General features: G+C 35.9%; 1 pseudogene; it reads right to left on the bottom strand.

Annotated features, from left to right (window-relative positions):
• Positions 1 to 15,952: 15,952 nt before the first annotated feature.
• On the bottom strand, positions 15,953 to 16,931 carry LOC101346373 (epidermal retinol dehydrogenase 2 pseudogene; annotated as a pseudogene).
• Between the last annotated feature and the right edge of the window lie 2,181 nt (positions 16,932 to 19,112).

Here is a 19,112-nt window from a genome sequence, read left to right as displayed (position 1 = left end):
TTGATGAAGGGTAAGACAGTACACAATACTGGGGAAGTCAGCACAACTTGTACAAGGCAAGGCTAGGTTATGGAAGCTCCATAGACACATACAAACTCCCTGAGGGACCGAACTGCTGGGCTGAGAGCTGTGGGGACCATGGTCTTGGGGAACATCTAGCTCAATTGGCATAACGTAATTTATAAAGAAAATGTTCTACATTCTACTTTGGTAATAGCGTCTGGGGTTTTAAAATCCTGTGAGCAGTCATCTAAGGTACTCCACTGATGTCACCCCTTCAGGAGCAAGGGAGAAAGAGGAAAACTGAAGACACAAAGGAAAGATTAGTCCAAAAGACTAGTGGACCAGAGCTACCACAGCCTCCACCAGACTGAGTCCAGTACAACTAGATGGTGCCCAGCTACCACTACCAACTGCTCTGACAGTGATCACAATAGAGGGTCCCAGACAGAGCTGGAGAAAAATGTAGAACAAAATTCTAACTCACAAGAAAAGACCAGACTTACTGGCCTGCCAGAGACTGGGGAAACCCTGAGTATGGCCCCCAGACACCCTTTTAGTTCAGTAAGGAAGTCACTCCTGAGGTTCACCCTTCATCCAAAGATTAGACAGTCCCATAAAACAAAACGAGACTAAGGGGGCACACCAGCCCAGGGGTAAGGACTAGAAGACAGGAGTGGATAGGAAAGCTGGTAATAGGGAACCCAAAGTCAAGAAGGGAGAGTATTGACATGTCATGGAGTTGTTAACCAGTGTCGTAAAACAATATGTGTACTGTTTAACGAGAAGCTAATTTGTTCTGTAAACCTTCATCTAAAGTACAAAAAAAAGGAAAAAGTGAAAAATAAATAAATAAAAAACACAAAGATTTACAGCCTCGAAAACCCTATGGGGCAGTTCTACTCTGTCCTACAGGGTCACTATGAGTCAGAATCAACTCAATGGCAGTAGGTTTGGTTTGGTTGCCCTCTCAAGCGCTCTCAGCTGGGCCCAGTGTTTATCCTACCTGCAGACATGGCCTTGTGCAAATTCAATGGAAAATTCAGGAGGAGAAAGGAAACAGTAGAGTTAAACATCGAGAAGTGAGACTTGTTAATAACAAATCTCTTTATCTCTTTATTGGGATATAAAACCTTAGTGTAGATCCATGAGCCATCATTTCCAAGACGCAAACTTTTCCTTGTGGAGATGCGGCTGACATAATGGGGCTTGAGGCAGTGAAGAAACGAAGTTAATATTGCTGATACATTGTGTCAAGGCAAGTAGACTACAAAGGGTCCTTGTCAGCTAGAAGTCAAGGTGGGTAGGTGGGGAACATATCACTGTGCCCAAAGAGGTGGGTGTCAAAGTGTAAAACACTGAGGCTCTGCTGAGCTGACACAGGGAATGATGGGCTACAGGCCCTAGTTAGACGCTGGTCCATTTTTCCATTTACCTCAATAGATTGTTGACCATCTGAGGCAAACATTCATTTTAGCAACTACTTTGAGTTTTACCACCGTATTCTTAAGTTTACCTTACTGGGCTTTTGTTTTGTTCTCTTAGAGGAACTGAAATCCTGGATTACTCTTGTTAGTCCATCCCTGAGTACAGAAGATTTGCCGAGGAATAACAGATGGAAGCAGACTGCTGTCTGATTTCCCTTCCAATATGGCTCTTCCCAAGTGATCTGTAAACTGACTTATTTTAGACTCTGTAGTAGAAAACTGATATTTATTATTTGCTGTCCATAACCCATACCCATTTCTACTGTGGGGAAATCTTCACCTTATGTCTTAGTGGGAAACAGCTTGCTACATACACTCGGGGACTGAAAACATTGGGCATTCCCTTTTCCATTGCTCTTTTGAAGCCAGTGCACAACTACCTGAACCAGGCTTTGGAAACTCAGAGGCATCCACTCTGAGCTTTCACAGCAAGAAGCAAGGGAATGGTAAGTGATTGCTAAGTTGTTAGCGACATCTAACTTTCAGTACCAGCCGAATCTGACTTTCTAGTGGGAGTTGCAGCCGCCCAAAGGTAGTGAGAGTGGGGGAGCTGAATCATCCAGTCCTCAGCAGGTGTGACATCATGTCCTCACTAAGCCTTTTTTTTTTTTTGTACAATATTTTTCAGTGGACTTAGCCACTGTTCTTGCCTCCTTGCTCCAGGCCAATTTCTGAACCTGGTTCTTCAACATTCCAGGAGATTCTGTGAACAATCCAAAGTCCTGTTCTGCTTAAATCAGTCAAAAACAATTTCTAATACCTGCAACTGAGAATATAGACTGAAATTTTTTCAACATGGTTTAAAACATTCTTCCCGGCTTGTTGAATTTCTACTATCAGCTCTTACTGCTGACTCTTCTCTCCTGTGATTATCGTGTTGAGAGCTATATTCAAGACAGTCCAGTCTTGCTGAAGAAAAATTAAACTCAAGAAGTGACAGAAGTAGAAAAAATAGAAAAAAATAAAATTAATGCAGTAATATTTATTAGTTGAATACTTTTTTGTTAAGGAAATATTTTTAAAATTTGATTTTACTTGTAGGATGATACCATAGTTGTAAACATATGTGCAGGTGTAAACATACGTCAAAAGTTATAAAAGTATACATTTAAGTGTGGACAGTTTATTGTATTTCAATAATATCTCCATAAAACTTAAAATTTTATATCATACAAATACATCTTGATCAGTAAATTTTCTTTTTCTTAATGTTTGTAAATCTTTTACTGTATAAAATCATCAAATAAACATTGTTACAAAATTGATTGATATTACATAACTGAAAGAGTTGAAACTTCGTAATTGAGAGATTTTAAGTCAAAATTCTGACAAAATCTTTAATTGTCTAAAAGTGTCACTTAGAGATTTCAGGAGCTTTGTCAATGAAAGGATCTGGCCTGGTACTCATATCCAGACCATCATGGTTTCCTCATTAACATTTAACAACTTCACAAAAAAAGGTCACCATCATATTACCATGATGGGTCAAGACAAAAACAAGACCACTGCATAAGCATATCCAAACATAAATGAAAACTCATTGTCCAAACCATAAAAATTACCAAACACCTCCTCTACACCTTGCTAATATGAGTGACTTCTCTTTTATCAATCACAGCTTAAGCTTCTCAATAGTCTTCTTGATTTCCAGGAAATAATTATTTCCCCTGCTTCCTTGACAGCATCCACTCTAGAACAAAGCCCCACTACCTTAAACTCTCCCTCAAATCGCCTAACAAAGTCCCAATCCTATACCAAGTCCTTTCTAAGACCCTCTTATGAGACACCTCACGGTTTTCCTTGGTATGTTTTCTCCTTCATTACAACAAGTCAATAAATACAAATTTGTTCACTTACAAGTGTGTTTCTAGTGGTCTTTGGCTAAAGGGCATTTGTACTTCAAATGCAAATTTTGTTTATTTTTAAATCACATGTTGAAGGAAAATCATATCTGCATTCCTCATCAATGCTCATTTTTCAGGGGCATTTTCCCCACCAAGATATTGCATTCAATGAAGCAATTTGCCCATAAAATTTTCTCAAAATTAGAAAACTTAATTTTATATAAATAGGTAATTATTTTTGTTCTTATAAATCAGAAATGAGGATTTAAAAAAAAACATATTTTGTAATGGGGATGAATTTTTCCCCGCTGCCCTATTTTTCTATTATTAATTTCAGAACCAAAGGAGCAAATTATGCTTGTCAGAAGGCAGCTTCTCTTCCGTTGCCTGTCACTTTGCTATTTAAATTTTAACTCTAAATGTAATTTTCAAGTTGCAAAGGAAACTCAGACCATTTTTCTAATCCTTCCAAAAAAAAAAATTGTAATGGAATCTTTTGGTCCAAACAACATTTTATTTCTAAATAAGATAAGCTTACATTCCTACCATAAGGAATCTTGAAGAAAAGAATTCAGCTAGTCTAACAAAATTGAATTCATAAAAGATCAATTTGATACCCCTATAATTTTTAGATCTTTCTCATCTGGTATGTGAATATATAGCAACTACTTTCTTTAATAACTTTAAAAATAAATATCCAAGTAGGGATAGGTATAGATTTCTCATTCACAGTAAATTTTAACCTGAAGACATATGATTTTGTCTTTTATCAATCATCTTGCCAGCAGCAATCAGCTCGGCACCAATCCTTACAAGTTTCACAGAATCAAGTGGTGGAAGGCGTCTTCTCACTGAAAGCAAAAGGATGGGAATGCCTCTAGCCATGCGTCAAATAGAGCTAGCTGCTCATGACACTCAATGAAAAAAGGGCAAATCATTTTTTATTTAGTTTTGTTATTGTGAAAGCTGGAAGCTGAGAACTTATAATAAAAGATCTTTAAAATAAATAAACACAAGAGTGAACTCAGGTAGAGAACTGCAGATTCATTATACTTTTTAAGGAATAATTTTCTGAATGTATCAATGCCATGTGCTTCACTTGAAAGAGTCTTATATAAGCAGAAAAAATATATATCAGTAATTTGGTACATTTTCCTGTGCTCACAGAGAATGCAAACGAAATGATCCAGGCATATTTTAGTGCTTTGATTTTTAGAAAATACAATTTTCCCTCACTCATTAACCAAATAGAGAAAGACATAAGGCTTTTGCGACTATGGGAAATGTCAAAGACTCATTTCTTGCATAGCACAGATGACTTTATCATTAAAAGCTTCCATTAGTGAATTGTTATAGCAATCCATCTATTGATTCACACTTCTTAAAGTACATCAATTAATATTTTCATCTCTATAAATATTATATAAATAGTTTAACTCACAAGACATCTGAACAGGTGCTAGTGAAACCATTTTACATTGGTTGATAAAGATAGCTTAAAAAAATAACAAAACTTTGTGAATAAAGCATAATGGAGATCTAAAATCTTCCTTTTAAGTTTAGGGTTTGGGAAGGGGAAAGAGAAGAAGGCTTGCATTTATCTGTAATTAAGGAAATCCGGGAGATGAAAAGAATGAACAGTTTAATTGTTGCTTTATATCAAAGTTTCCACAGAATTTTTTTTTTTTTCCCCACTGGAAAAATCTCTCCTACTGTCTTCTGACTATCTAATCTTCTCTGGTTACACAGTATATATATCTTTTTTTCACAACATCCTATTTTCATTTAAGGTCCGGAATATCTTTTTGAATCATAATCTGTACTTTCACTGATTTTTAAAAAGATTATTATGTTTTCCAATATTATTTCTGTTTCTTCCAAGGTCTTTTTTTCCATGTTTAGCTCAATTTATCTAACATGTTGGAGAGATTTGTAAAGAAAAAATAAAGTTTACAGATCTCTTTTTGCTCATATTAAGAGTGAGGCACAAGAAAGGTTGATTGGGAGCCTGAAGTACCTGGGTGGGGTTGGCAGATGGCCATCACTTTGGAACAAATGCATGAAAAATAATGTTAACATTTTTGAAGAGTCAAGGCTAGCTGTACTGGAGAATGTTCCACAATCTGTAATTGTCTATTTATTTACTAAAGACTAGATTCAGGTTAAACATTTTTAGCAATAATACTACGTCAGTGATATCAGTTACTTTCCATTGCCATCATATCAGCTGGTAAGTTGAGGATCAAAGGCATGTAATGTTAGTGTTGCACATTAGTAGTTCTTTTAAGTTTGACTGCCAGATCTGTCCAATGTTAACTTTTCTTTTGGCGGGGGGGGGAATGTAATTAGTCAGTGTTCTCTTGGGTGATGGTCTGAGAACTTGTGAATATCAGTTGCCCCCAAAATTTTCATCCAGTGCAACAAATAATGACCTTTCCTGAATCAGTTACTGTATCGGTGGTTGTAAAGTAGTGATTTTCTAACTCTATCATTCCTTCTGATTTGTTACTTGACATTTTTCTGTAAAGAAAAACTTTTCCTAATCAATCCCTCCCCCATTTTTTATATCAATGGAAGCATGGGTAATTTATTATTATTATTATCATTCAATATGTCATTATCTCTTACCTAAGTCATCCTTTTGGATCCTCAACTTGTTTCAGATTTGGCCAGGGAGAGCTCCTTAAACCAGCTTCTGTGACTTTTGATATGTACTCATAAGTTTTTTAGCATTTCTTTGTTTTGTGGCACAAGATGTTCCAAGTTCCCCTTGTACTTTCACTGACATAGAACTCAAGTTAGACATTTCAGGCTAGATCTGGCTACTCGATATGCTCTTTGATACTGAGGTGTCACTTTATAAGCTCTTCCACTGGTCAGGGAGAGAACTATTATTAAATAAGTCATGAATTTATTCTGAAATCTCCAATTCAAATCTAACATCATAGGCTCTTCTTCATCTTTTTCCATTTCTCCCACAATGAGAATTTTAGTTTCCAATAGTATTAGTATATTAAGTCATTTGATGTATCCTTAAAGCACAGACAAAAATTTTAAAATTACACACCAATACCATGAGTAGTATTGGTACTACTACTAAAGGAAGACCCTCACTGAGATGGACTAACATAGTGGCTGCAACAGTGGGCTCAAGCATAACAATGACCATGAGGATGGTGCAGGACTGAACATTTCTGTTGTACATAGGTTCGCTATGAGTTGAAACTGACTTGACAGCACCTAACAATAAAAACATCACCACTAGTAGTAACACACGGATTATGTAAAAATCAAGATAATTTTGCAGTTCTATTTATCTTTCTATATCTCACTAATGGGGAACAAATTATCGTGTTCAAAAGCTACTTGAGGTATTTGTATGTGTGACTATGTTATCAATTTGATATGTAATTAGGTTTATTTGTCTTGGTTAACATTGAATTTTAGGGTTTCTTTTCTCATACTTTATTATTTAAATTTATTTTTGCAATATATATATTTACATAGTTTAAAAGTCAAAACTATATAGAAACGTATACTAAGAGAAGCCTTATCCCTCCCTGGCCCATCCATGCCATTCCAAGCCACTCACTATATATATATTTGTTGTTGCTATTGTTAGTGCTGTTGAGGTCGTTCCTACTCATAGCGACCCTGTGTATGACAGAAATAAACACTGCCCAGCCCTGTGTCACCCTCACAATCGTTGCTATGCTTGAGCCCGTTGTTGCAGCCACTGTGTTAATCCACTGGTTTGTGTATATAGCCATTTTCAGTAGTTTCTGTTTCTTGATTCTTATGTTTCTTTTGCATTTTTTTCTTTTTTCTTACACAAAAGGTGATATATTGCACGATATTTTTGCTATGCCATTTTAATGTAATAATATACAATGGAAATCATGTCATATCAGTTTATAGAGATGTCCCTTATTCTTTTTCATCACTGCATAATACTCCACGTGTAGATTAAAAATAATCTCCTACGTATGGTCATTTGGTGATTACAGATAAGGTTACTATAAATAACATTGTGCATATGTCATATTATATTTGTGAGAGTATAAATTCAGGATAAATCCCTAGAAGTGAAATTATTGGGTAAAAGGATGCTTGCATATATAGTTTCACTTTATGGGTTGTACTATACAGCAATGTGTGAAAGTTGTTGTTTACCAAGCCTTACACAGTATGCTGTTAAGCTTCTGATTTTTTGCCAGTATAATAGGTAAGAATTGGTGCTATCAGCATGTCTTTATTTGCTCATTTCTTATTGTGAATGAAACCAAGCATCTTTGCATACATATATACGTCATCAATATTTTTTTTTCTGTGAGCTATCTTTTTATGACTTCAATTTTCAATCTTTTTGTTATTCTTTTTCTCTCATTTTACTAAAGTCCTTTTTATATAGATAGAATGGTTGTTTAAACATATTTAATTCAGACTGTATTTTTGTGTTGCATTTTTTCCTCTTGCTCACGGTTAGTTTGGGGGACAGAACTGTCGTCAGGTGACAGATTTTTTTCTTTTTCTTTTCCCAGTAATGTTGGCTGCCATAACCTGTTCATTTTAATATATCGTAAATATTCTGGGATGAACATTAGCCTGCATTGTGTGTATCTGCGGGAGGGAAATAGTGATTTGAGGGGTTTACTAGGCTTCTTGGTTCAAAAGTGCTGTCTTTGATTGTTATAATGGAGTTCAGTTTAATATGTGGAACATTTCATTTGGGGGGAGGGGTATAAATTAGTGTTTTTTTAAATTTTATTGTTCCTTTTTATTTTTCTAAGATCCTTAATTTTCACATTTACTTTCATCTTTTCTTCATTACTAGCCCTCCAAGGAGTATTTCCTTCTTCCATGTCATCTCCCTCTTTTTTCAAAGCATTGTATTCCCAGGACTGCCTCTCTGGTGCTATGTGCTTTCAGCATCTTCCTTTTTATTCCCAGTGCACTGATTTGCCAGGTCACAAACCTCTCCTCAGTATCTTCACTCAGGGTAAGATTTTCTCTTTTCTGTTTTATTTTTTCGCCCTATGCTCCATCCACCACTAGACACCCAGTATTTTTGACATACAGTCTCTGGCATCTCTTCAGCTGGCTTCCGACTTACAGATTTCCAGCATTTTCTGACTCCTGGTTATGCCATAGGGGTAGGCTGGGAGGTATTTACTTGTATAATCTTTATTCTTTTCGAAAATGTGTGACTAAATTTAGATTTAAATGACTGTTATTATCCTAACAGAACCCTGGGGTTTACAGATTAACTTTGTTGGGATGCTCTTTACCTATTTTAAATCATAACTTGGAGAGTGAGTTAATGGGAAAAAAAAAAAAAAAAAAAGGAAATGGTAAACCTAGAATGGAAGCAATCCAATATCTAGTCGCCTTTTAACAGCTGTTTTCCAAGAATAGTGCTTACCAAACAGTAAACGGTCAATAAATATTTATTGAATGCTGAACCTTCAATCCTCAAGTGAGGATTCATCTGATTTACATTATCACAAATATTTTTATACTAAGTAACATTTATAAGCTACATGTACCAATGGCATGGAATATTTAATGGAAACATAAATATCATACTGGAACTATAAAATTACCAGGGATTCCCCTGTCTCTTAAAAAGACTAGAGAGCTACTCCACAAAGAAATACATAACATAAATGTAATGTTATTTAGGCTCTAGAGATGACCATGTCTTAGGAAATAGTCTAATGAAAAATAATAGATGTTCCTATTAAAATTATTTATTTTACAGCTTCTAAAAAGAATAGGAAATGTTGCTCTTTCATCTTATTAAGTTTAAAAATTCATTGATAATCAACATCGATAATTCTCATGATATTCCTTAGGAGCTGACTTTAGCCACCTTAGCAATAAACATTTTGCAATCTATTCAACAATTGATACAATAGGTCTAATGATACTCTACTTACTTTGACTGTATGGTTAGCCCTTTGTTATGCTTTACTATAAAGGTTAAAATGTGTATATTATTTCATAAAAGAATGTACTGGTTTTTTATGACACTATGCAGGTGATTTTGTTTATAGATTTTTTAGTTTCACTAGGCATTTTAGGGGGCCCTGAAGGCACAGTGGCTAAGTGTTTGGCTGCCAACCAAAAGACTGACAGTTCAAATCCACCAGCTGCTCCTTGGAAACTCTGTGGGACAGTTTTACTCTGTCCCATAGAGTCGCTATGAGTCAGCAACAGGTTTGGTTTAGGGGTTAGACACACCTGATTACATTGATTAACTATAATTTCTCAGATTACATTTGAGTGTAAATTTCAGGATTACTTCGTCAATACAGAACACATTTCTTATTACTTTTTATTAGCTGCTGTAGTGGTGATGATTAGAGGCTTCTTTCTCAAAAGGGTTGTAGATGAAAATACAATGAAAATTGCCTCATTGAGAATTGATTGATTCTCCCAGATTAGCAGGACTATTAAAAAAGTGTCTAAAATGTCTGACACCAAAACCAAACCTGTTGCCGTTGAGTCTATTCAAACTTCTGACCTTTTGGTTAGCAGCCAAGCTCTTAACCACTACCCCACCAGAGCTCATACTACAACAGCTGATTTTTCAAAAATTGCCCTGACAATAATAAATAACCAGTGATCTCGCCTAATTCACCCTGAAATATTTATCACATATGAAGTTGAAGTTACAAATAACTTTATCTTTTAACACAGAAGTTCATCAAGGCCAGATTGGCATATCTACAGGCTGTTCTAAACCATCTTGAGTATTATCCCTTCATTTGAAATGTTGCTCATTGCATTATGTTGTTTCAATCAATCTAAACGTCTAGTCAGAGATTATTTTTTTCTAGTGCATTCTTTCTTGTACTGTTCTCAATAAGATATAAGTCGACTACTTTCTCAAGTTACCAGTCTTATCTTAAAAATAAAAAAGGCAAACAACAGCAACAACAAGAATTCTCTGTAACTGGCCATAATTGTATATTGTCAAGAAACGATGAGGTACTCCTGTCTCTTCCAAGAGATCACGCACCTGAATATGTATAACTCCGCACAAGCTGTGAACAAATATATTCTGGTGTACCAATTCCATTGTTAAATTTCTCATGCTTTCTGGAATTTCAATATTTTACTATGAATAAAAAAATTTTGGTTCTTCACATATTGAAAACTTCTTCAAGTAAAATTTTATATATTAGAGAATGATTTGTGTCTTTGTGCCTAGTATGAGGGGAATGGACCTCCCAATTAGTCAAAATATTTATATTTTCAGTAAGTAACAATTGCAAAAATTATATGATAATGTCACTGTAATAACTGATTTTATTCAGGTATATCAGAAATGGTTAATTTCACTTTCCAAAAAGGGAACAACTAAAAATATCATAGCTAGAATAACATTACCCATTAATTAACACACAAATAAAATTTTTAATCCCTTTTCGACCTTCTTTGAAAGTGATATCAAGTATTTTATCAACAAGCTGGAAGAATTGGCCATAGACAATGTTAAATTTGTCTACCACTAAAAATGGAAATCTGGTTCATTCTTGCTTGATTTATCCATTGGGGAAAACCAGTTTGGGGCAGGCCAAGGATGAATTCAAGCTCAGCTGCCCTCTGGTACTCACATCTGAGGATCCTAGGATCAGATAATATGGCAATATTTTTAAGGAAATTCTGAAATATCAGAAGTATCCTTAAAATTAAGATACATTTAAATATTTGTCTTTCTTTGGAGAAGCATGGCAATAATAAATTTTGGCTGTATTGAATATAATTTTTAAATAAATTTCACCAAGTTCTATATATCCTTCTCAAAAGGATAAATTTCACATCACAGAAAAATAAAGGAATTGGTAAAATTTATAGGCTTCTATGAAAAAAAAAAGTCTTTAAAAATTTGTCTCTACCATTTAATTTTATAATTAAATAAGAGGGAACTATACATTCAACCTGAACAAAATATGGTTAAGACAGTAATGATTGTACATCATTGCCATCAAGCATGTATCTTCCACTTGAAATCTAATTTTAGACAAAATAGTTGATGTTTGCTTAGAAAAAAAAAAAATGAGAGGATTTCAGTTAGGTGTAAACCTCTGGGGAAAAAAGACTAAATTTTATAATAAAGTTTATACTAGTGTCTTGAAATCTAAAGCAATGTAATATTATTTTTAGTAGAGATTATAGGTAAAAAGAACAACATTTTGGTTTGTTTCTAAGCCACATTTTGACCTGGAATATATACCACATGTCTTGTTGAAAAGAAACAGATTATTACACCTGGGCTAGAGAAGGAAATCATCACTGACATTGGAAAGTCATAAACAGAGTAAGTTAGGAGTGCCTATGGTTGGGTTGGTCAGCCCAGGTGTTGCAAACAGTTAAGTGTTTGGTTGCTAACAGTAAGGTTGGCAGACTGAACCCACTCATAGGCATCTAAGAAGAAAGGCCTGGTGATCTGCTTCTAAAAGGTCACAGCCTTGAAAACCCTATGGAGTGGTTCTTCTCTCCAACACATGGAGTTGCCATGAATCTGAATCGACTCAATGGCAACTAATCTGTTTTTGTTGTTGTTGTTTATAGTTGGATTACCAGACAAGGGAAGCATTATAACATGACAGAGAATGCAAGTCACGGTAAGAAAGCAAACTAGAAAGGTTAGGCTTGGGTACACAGAAAGCAGATGAGAAAAATAAAAGGGCAAAAATATGATGAGCTCTATAGACAGAGTGCTACGTCTGTCTGTCATACTGTGGTGGCTTTCATGTTGCTGTAATGCTGGAAACTATACCACAGGTATTTCAAATATCAGTAGGGTCACCCATGGTGGACAGGTGTCAGCGGACCTCCCAGACTAAGACAGATTAGGAAGACAGAGCTGGTGGTCTACTTCTGAAAAAACTGGCCAGTGAAAACCTTGGAAACAGCAGGGAAACATGTTGGATATAGTGGCGGAAAATGAGCTGCTCAGGTTGGAAGGCACTCAGAATATGACTGGGGAAGAGCTGCCTCCTCAACAGACTATATCTGTGGAAAGAAATGACGGAAAAGTTAATATTATCAGTCAGAACAAGGCCAGTGGCTGACAGGGAAATAGATTATCAATTGCTCATATGCAAGTTCAAGCTGAAGCTGAAGAAAATTAAAACAAGTCCACAAGAGTCAAAGTATGACCTTGAGTGTATCCCACCTGAACTTAAAGGCCATCTCAAGAATAGATTTGACATATTGAACATTAATGACCAAAGACGAGACGAGTTGTGGGATGACATCAAGGCCATCATACATGAAGAAAGCAACAGGTCATTAAAAAGAGAATAAATAAAGAAAAGACCAAAGTGGATATCAGAAGAGTCTCTGAAACTTGCTCTTCAACACAGAGTAGCTAAAGGGAATGGAAAAAATGATGACATAAAAGAGCTGAATGGAAGATTTCAAAGGGTGGCTTGAGAAAATGAAGTAATGTATTATAATGAAATGTGCAAAGACCTGGAGTTAGAAAGCCAAAAGAGAAGAACTCCATTGGCAATTTTCAAGCTGATGGAACTGAAGAAAAAATTGAGGCCTCAAGTTGTAATTTTAAAGGATTCTGTGAAAAATATTGAATGATTCAGGAAGCATCAAAAAAAGATGGAAGGAATACACAGAGTCACTGTACCAAAAAGAATTGGTAGATGTTTAACCATTTCAGGAGGTAGCATATGATCAAGAACCAGTGGTACTGAAGGAAGACGTCCAAGCTGCACTGAAGGCATTGGTGAAAAACAAGCTCCAGGAATTGAGGGAATACCAGTTGAGATGTTTCAACAAATGGATGCAACTCTGGAGGTGTCATTCATCTATGCCAAGAAATTTAGAAGACAGCTACCTGGCCAACCAATTGAAAGAGATCCATATTTGTGCCCATTCCAAAAAAAGGTGGTCAACAGAATTCGGAAATTTTTTAACAATATCATTAGTATCACATACAAGTAAAATTTTACCGAAGATAATTAACAAACGGTTGCAGCAGTACATTGACAGGGAACTGGCAGAAATTCAAGCTGGATTCAAAGGAGGACATGGAATGAGAGATATCACTGCTGATGTCAGATGGATCTTGGCTGAAATCCGAGAATACCAAAGAGATGTTTACCTGTGTTTTATTGACTATGCAAATGCATTTGACTGTGTAGATCATAACAAATCATGGATAACATTCTGAAGAATGGGAATTCCAGAACACTTAATTGTGCTCATGAGAAACCTGTACATAGACCAAGAGGCAGTTATTTCAACAGAACAAGGGGATACTGTGAGGTTTAAAATCAGGAAAGGTGTGGATCAGGGTTGTATCCTTTCACCATACTTATTCAGTCTGTATGCTGAGCAAATAATCCACGAAGCCAGACTATATGAAGAAGAAGTGTGCATCAGGATTGGAGGAAGACTCTTCAACAACTTGCGATATGCATATGACACAATCTTTCTTGCTGAAGGCGAAGAGGCCTTGAAGCACTTACTAATGAAGATAAAAGACTACACTCTTCAATATGGATTATACCTCAACATAAAGAAATAAAAAAACCCACACAACTGGACCAACAAGCATCATCATGGTAAATGGAGAAAATATTGAAGTTGCAATGGATTTCGTTTTACCTGGATCCACAATCAACAGCCATGGAAGCAATAGTCAAGAAATCAAATGATGTATTGCACTGGGTAAGTCTACAGCCAAAGACCTCTTTAAAGCGTTGAAAAGCAAAGATGTCACTTTAAGGTGTAAGGTGCACTTGACCTAAGCCATGGTATTTTCAATTGCCTCATATGCATGTGAAAGCTGGACAATGAATAAAGAAGACTGAAGAATAATTGATGCCTTTGAATTATACTGTGGGTGAAGAATACTGAATATACTATGGACTGCCAGAAAAACTAACAAGTCTCTCTTGGAAGGAGTACAGCCAGAATGCTCCTTGGAAGTGAGGATGACGAGAATTCATCTCACGCACTTTGGACATGTTATCAGGAGGCACTAGTACGTGCAGCTGGATATCATGCTTGGTAAGGTAGAGGGTAATTAAAAAAGAGGAAGATCCTCAATGAGATGGCTTGACACAGTGGTTGCAACAATGGGCTCAAACATAGCAATGGTTTTGAGGATGGTGCAGGACTGGGCAGTGTTCTGTTGTATATGAGGTCACTATCAATAGGGACCTACTTGATGACACCCAACAACAACAACATAGATGTAGTGGAAGGTTGAAATAGAAAGATTAGAAACAAGTTCAAAATAATTTTCTCATTGGGCAGCAATTTGAACATTTCCTCAAGTTAGCAATCTCATATTATGTATAACATTGGCCAAAATCTATTTCTCTGTGATTGGCACAGCATTAAATACTTAAGAATTGATGAGACACTTAGTTCCTTCCAAGACTGTATGTACCTGAATAACTAATACTAATGCCACAGAAAATTACAGCTTTTATCCATGAAAAGATATCCTCTTGATGATTCTGTATTATTTGTATGTTTATAATCTAATCTCACGAACAGAAAGACTTTGACCTTGTGTTTTTTATTTTTCTGTTGGCATGCTTTGCTGAGCAATTGTGAAAATGCCCAATAATTTCATAATGCCTAGAGACTAAAACTAAAAGCACATGAACACGGTCAGCGGTGTAGTGGACTGATTCTGGTCTTGATTTGAGTTTAAAATTCAGGTCCCAGGTCCCACCAATACATATTTTAATTCAGTAACCCTGGGATGATTCCCTGTAAATTGTGTTTTAAAGAGCTTCTCAGGTTATTACGTGTCAGAATTGGAATCACTGTAATAAAATATTTTAAAAGAAATTAAGGTATTTCCCTAACTCTTACTCAATTCCCTTATTTTCAAGGTGTTGTCAATAATCCTTTTTAACTTTTACCATCTCTCTTTAGAATCGCCCTGTCCAATATGTCAGCTACAGACAACATTGGTTATCAAGTACTTAAAATGTGGCTAGTCTAAATTGATATATGACATAAGTGTAAAATATGCACTGGATTTCAAAGACTTAGTATGAAAAAAGAATATAAATAACTAATAATTTTTCTATTAGTTATCTTTTGAAATGATAATATTTTAGATATATTGTATTAAATAAATACATTATTAAATTAATTTCACCTATTTCAATTAACTTTTTTTTTTAAATAATATTTTATTGTTTTTTCAGTGAAGGGTTACACAGCAGTCTAGTTTCCCATTCACAAATTTCTACACAAGTTGTTCAGTGAAATTGGTTACATTCTTCACAGTGCATGAACATTCTCATTATTTCCATTCTGGTTGTTCCATTTCTATTAATCTAGCTTCCCTGCCCTCTTACAGTCTCATCTTTGTTTAAAGTAATTGTTGACTGTTTTGTCTCATATAGGTGAGTTCTTAAAGAAGCACAGTACTTACAGGTGATGTTCATTATTTTTATTTTTTTTTTCTGTTACAAGAAGTGACAACAATGGGTTGTCTTTTATTTTTTGGGGAAAAATATCTCAACCAAAAAGCAGATAGCAACATTATTTCCAAAGGAATTTGATGAATATACATACGGCTGTTGGACACAAATACTGTTCTTCACTGAGAGAAGCATTAGGTCAAGTTGGATTTGGGTATCTCATGGCATCAGAAGTAGAGCTGGTCTTTTGATCTTTTTTCATCATGACACCATCCATTAGATAAAAGATGTCCAGATATCTAGCAATAATCAGTGTCTTCCTGATGGGCAAGAAACTTTTTTTAAAAAAGCAGGAAGTATAAAATCTTTGGTATACACAAATGCAGTTGATTTTGCATAATAGCATCTGCTATTTTTCTGACGACATATTCTGGTTCCCGAATAGGCAACAGATTTGGAGAGCTAGTAGAACAACCATCAAACATTTCAGTTTTTATAAAAAAGGGGGTACACAATAGTAGTTTTGATCCCCTTTTGGTTTTGGGCAATTGTTTCTGCAAACATAGATTCGGCAAACCCAGCGGCCGCAAATTTACTTGCACAATAATCTGCCAGCCCATGTACTCCAATTAATCCGGCTGAATTTGAAATACAAACCAAATGTCCATGATCATTAGCAATCATAGCAGGTATAAACGCTTTGTAAGTCCATAAATGTGCTTTGAAAATCACATCAAATTATTTTTCCATGAGCTCATCTGGGCACTCGAGGAACTGTTACTATCCTGTTACGATCCCAGCATTGTTGATTAGGATGGAAACAACACCAACTTCTTTTTTAACCTGGTCAGCCACTCGGTATACGTCTTCCCTTCGACTGCAGTCACAGGAATAAGCATGAACTCTCGTGGCCCCAGCTTTCTAAACCATCCTGCCCGTCTGCTCATTCCCCTCTTTATTGATGTCCCACAGAACAAGCACCAATCCGAGCCGGGCAAACTGTAAGGCTATAACAGCCTTCCGATTCCACTCCAAGCACCTGTTATAAGGACTATTTCACCAGCAACTTTCTTCCTTGGCTTTGGGATTATGGAAAGCACCATAGTCTCCAGAAGAGAAAACAGTGCTTTTCCTAAGAACAAGACGACACTGTCTTTCGGTTTGCTGTTGGGAGCCATATTCTGGTTGACATCGCAGACACCCTGCCTTCGGGAAAAAGGCCTAGTCCGCCACGGGCACCCGCGCTTCTGGCTCACAGCTCCTCCAGGTTCAAGGGCTTATCTGTCCCCGCGCCGAGACTGCGTCCAATGCTGGGAGACCACGCCCGCCCAGGGGTGAGGCCGCGTGTGGGTCCCGGCACATCGCTTCTGCTAGCCCTGGTCCTCTTTTCTCTGACTGGGAGAGCTAAAGCCCCGATGTTCGTTATTTTTTGAGCCAATTTGTTATCTAGCTACGAGGTGACCACAGGGGTTAGTTTCAATTCAAGGTTTGAGGAGTATGTAGTCTTGGGGAGTCCTCCAATCTCAACCAGTCCTGATTCATTAGATTTTTTTTTTTTTTTTTTTTTTTTTTTGTGATTTAGGTGAAAGTTTACAGAACAAATTAGTTTCTCATTAAACAGCTAATACACAAATTGTTTTGTGATATTGGTTGCCAACCCTGTGATGTGTCAACACTCTCCCCTTCTCCACCCTAGGTTCCCTGTTTCCATTTGTCCAGTTTTCCTGTCCCTTCCTGCCTTCTTGTCTTTGCTTTTGAACTGGTTTGCCCGTTAGTATTGTATACATGATAGAACTATGAAAAGTGTCCCTCACATGTGTTATTGTTGGTTCTATAGACCTGTCTAATCTTTGGCTGAAGGATGAACCTCAGGAGTGACTTAAGTACTGAGTTAAAAGGGTGTTCGGGGTCCATACTCTCCGGGTTTCTCAAGTCTCTGTTAGACCAGCAAGGCTGGTTTTTTGTTTTTTTGTGAATTTGAATTTTGTTCTACATTGCTCTCCCACTCTGTCACGGACCCTGTATTGTTATCCCTGCCAGAGCAGTCAGTAGTGGTAACTGGGCACTATCTAGTTGTTCTGGGCTGTATTAACCTTTTTTAATGACACTATTCGAAAGTTTAAAATTACACTTGAGGCTTGTAGTATATTTCTAATGGGCAGCTCTGCTTTAGATGATTAACGAAATATCAGTGCTTGCTTTGAGGAGACATTTATTTAAATAAAAAGGCAAGTATTTTTCCTTAAATGATTATGAAATGACATTGGTCGTGTTTTGGAATGTCTATATGTGAAAGGTAACCACTCCAGTTGGAGGGCCATATGTATTCAACAATAAGAACCAGCTGACATTTTCCTTATTGCAGCTCTGCTGGATATCTTTGCATTTCTTCTTTCATGTTTAGAACTGATGTTCTGATGAACTACAAAGTGTAGCATTTCTGACAAAAATAGCTTCAGAAAAGACTTGAAAGAAAGACTATTAGCCTTAAAATTCTTAGCAAACTTATTCAGTAAGAATATTTTAGTTGTTAACATTAAATTTTTTCAAACCCTCTTGATACTATTTATATAGGCATTCAAAGTAAAACTGATATAATATTCTTCTGTTTCTGCTATTGCATGATAATTACATTATTTCTGAAAGAGGCAAGCATTCATCTGAAAACACATTCTGCTGAAGCACAGATTTTATACAAATCTCTTCAGTCACAGATTTAATATAATACTGCACACTGACATTAAAAAGTCTTAGTTCTGTTACATAAAAGTCACATTATTATATTTATTTTTCTTAGTATTATGATTGTAAAAATTACAAACTTCACTACTAGTAGGATTCATGGATACAGAACAGTCATTTTAGCTGTAAAAATCACATTATCTCTGTATTTCATTTTTTTAATATGCAAAATTAAGATTATTTACCACTTATCATTGTATAAATCAAATGAGATAAGGTGTATAGAGGATATTGAAAAACGTAAATGCTGGTGATACAACTGATTCTCTTCCTTCTCCTATTTTTCCTTTTCTTTCTCATTCTCTTATCTTCAAGGCATTTAGATCCATACTTACGCCTCACCTTTTCAACCAGTTGGTGTGTTTCTTATACACAGAAAACAAAATCTCTATTTCAATGTATATATATTAATTTGCATTACTGGAACAAAACATATTCATTCACAACTACTTATTTAACTCTTGAATTTTACATACTATAATTTGGGCTCGTACATAAGTTTCCTATTTGTTGCTAACCAATTACTACAATTTTAGTGGCTTAAAACAACACAAATTTATTATCTTGTATTTCTGCACTTCAGATGACTGAAGTAGGTCTTACGGGCCAAAATCAAG

Source organism: Trichechus manatus, unplaced genomic scaffold (assembly GCF_000243295.1).
Source record: "Trichechus manatus latirostris isolate Lorelei unplaced genomic scaffold, TriManLat1.0 scaffold00017, whole genome shotgun sequence".
In the NCBI taxonomy this organism is placed as follows: Eukaryota; Metazoa; Chordata; class Mammalia; order Sirenia; family Trichechidae; genus Trichechus; species Trichechus manatus.
Note: the sequence above shows the minus strand (reverse complement) of the source record. Positions and strands in the feature narration are given on the sequence as shown.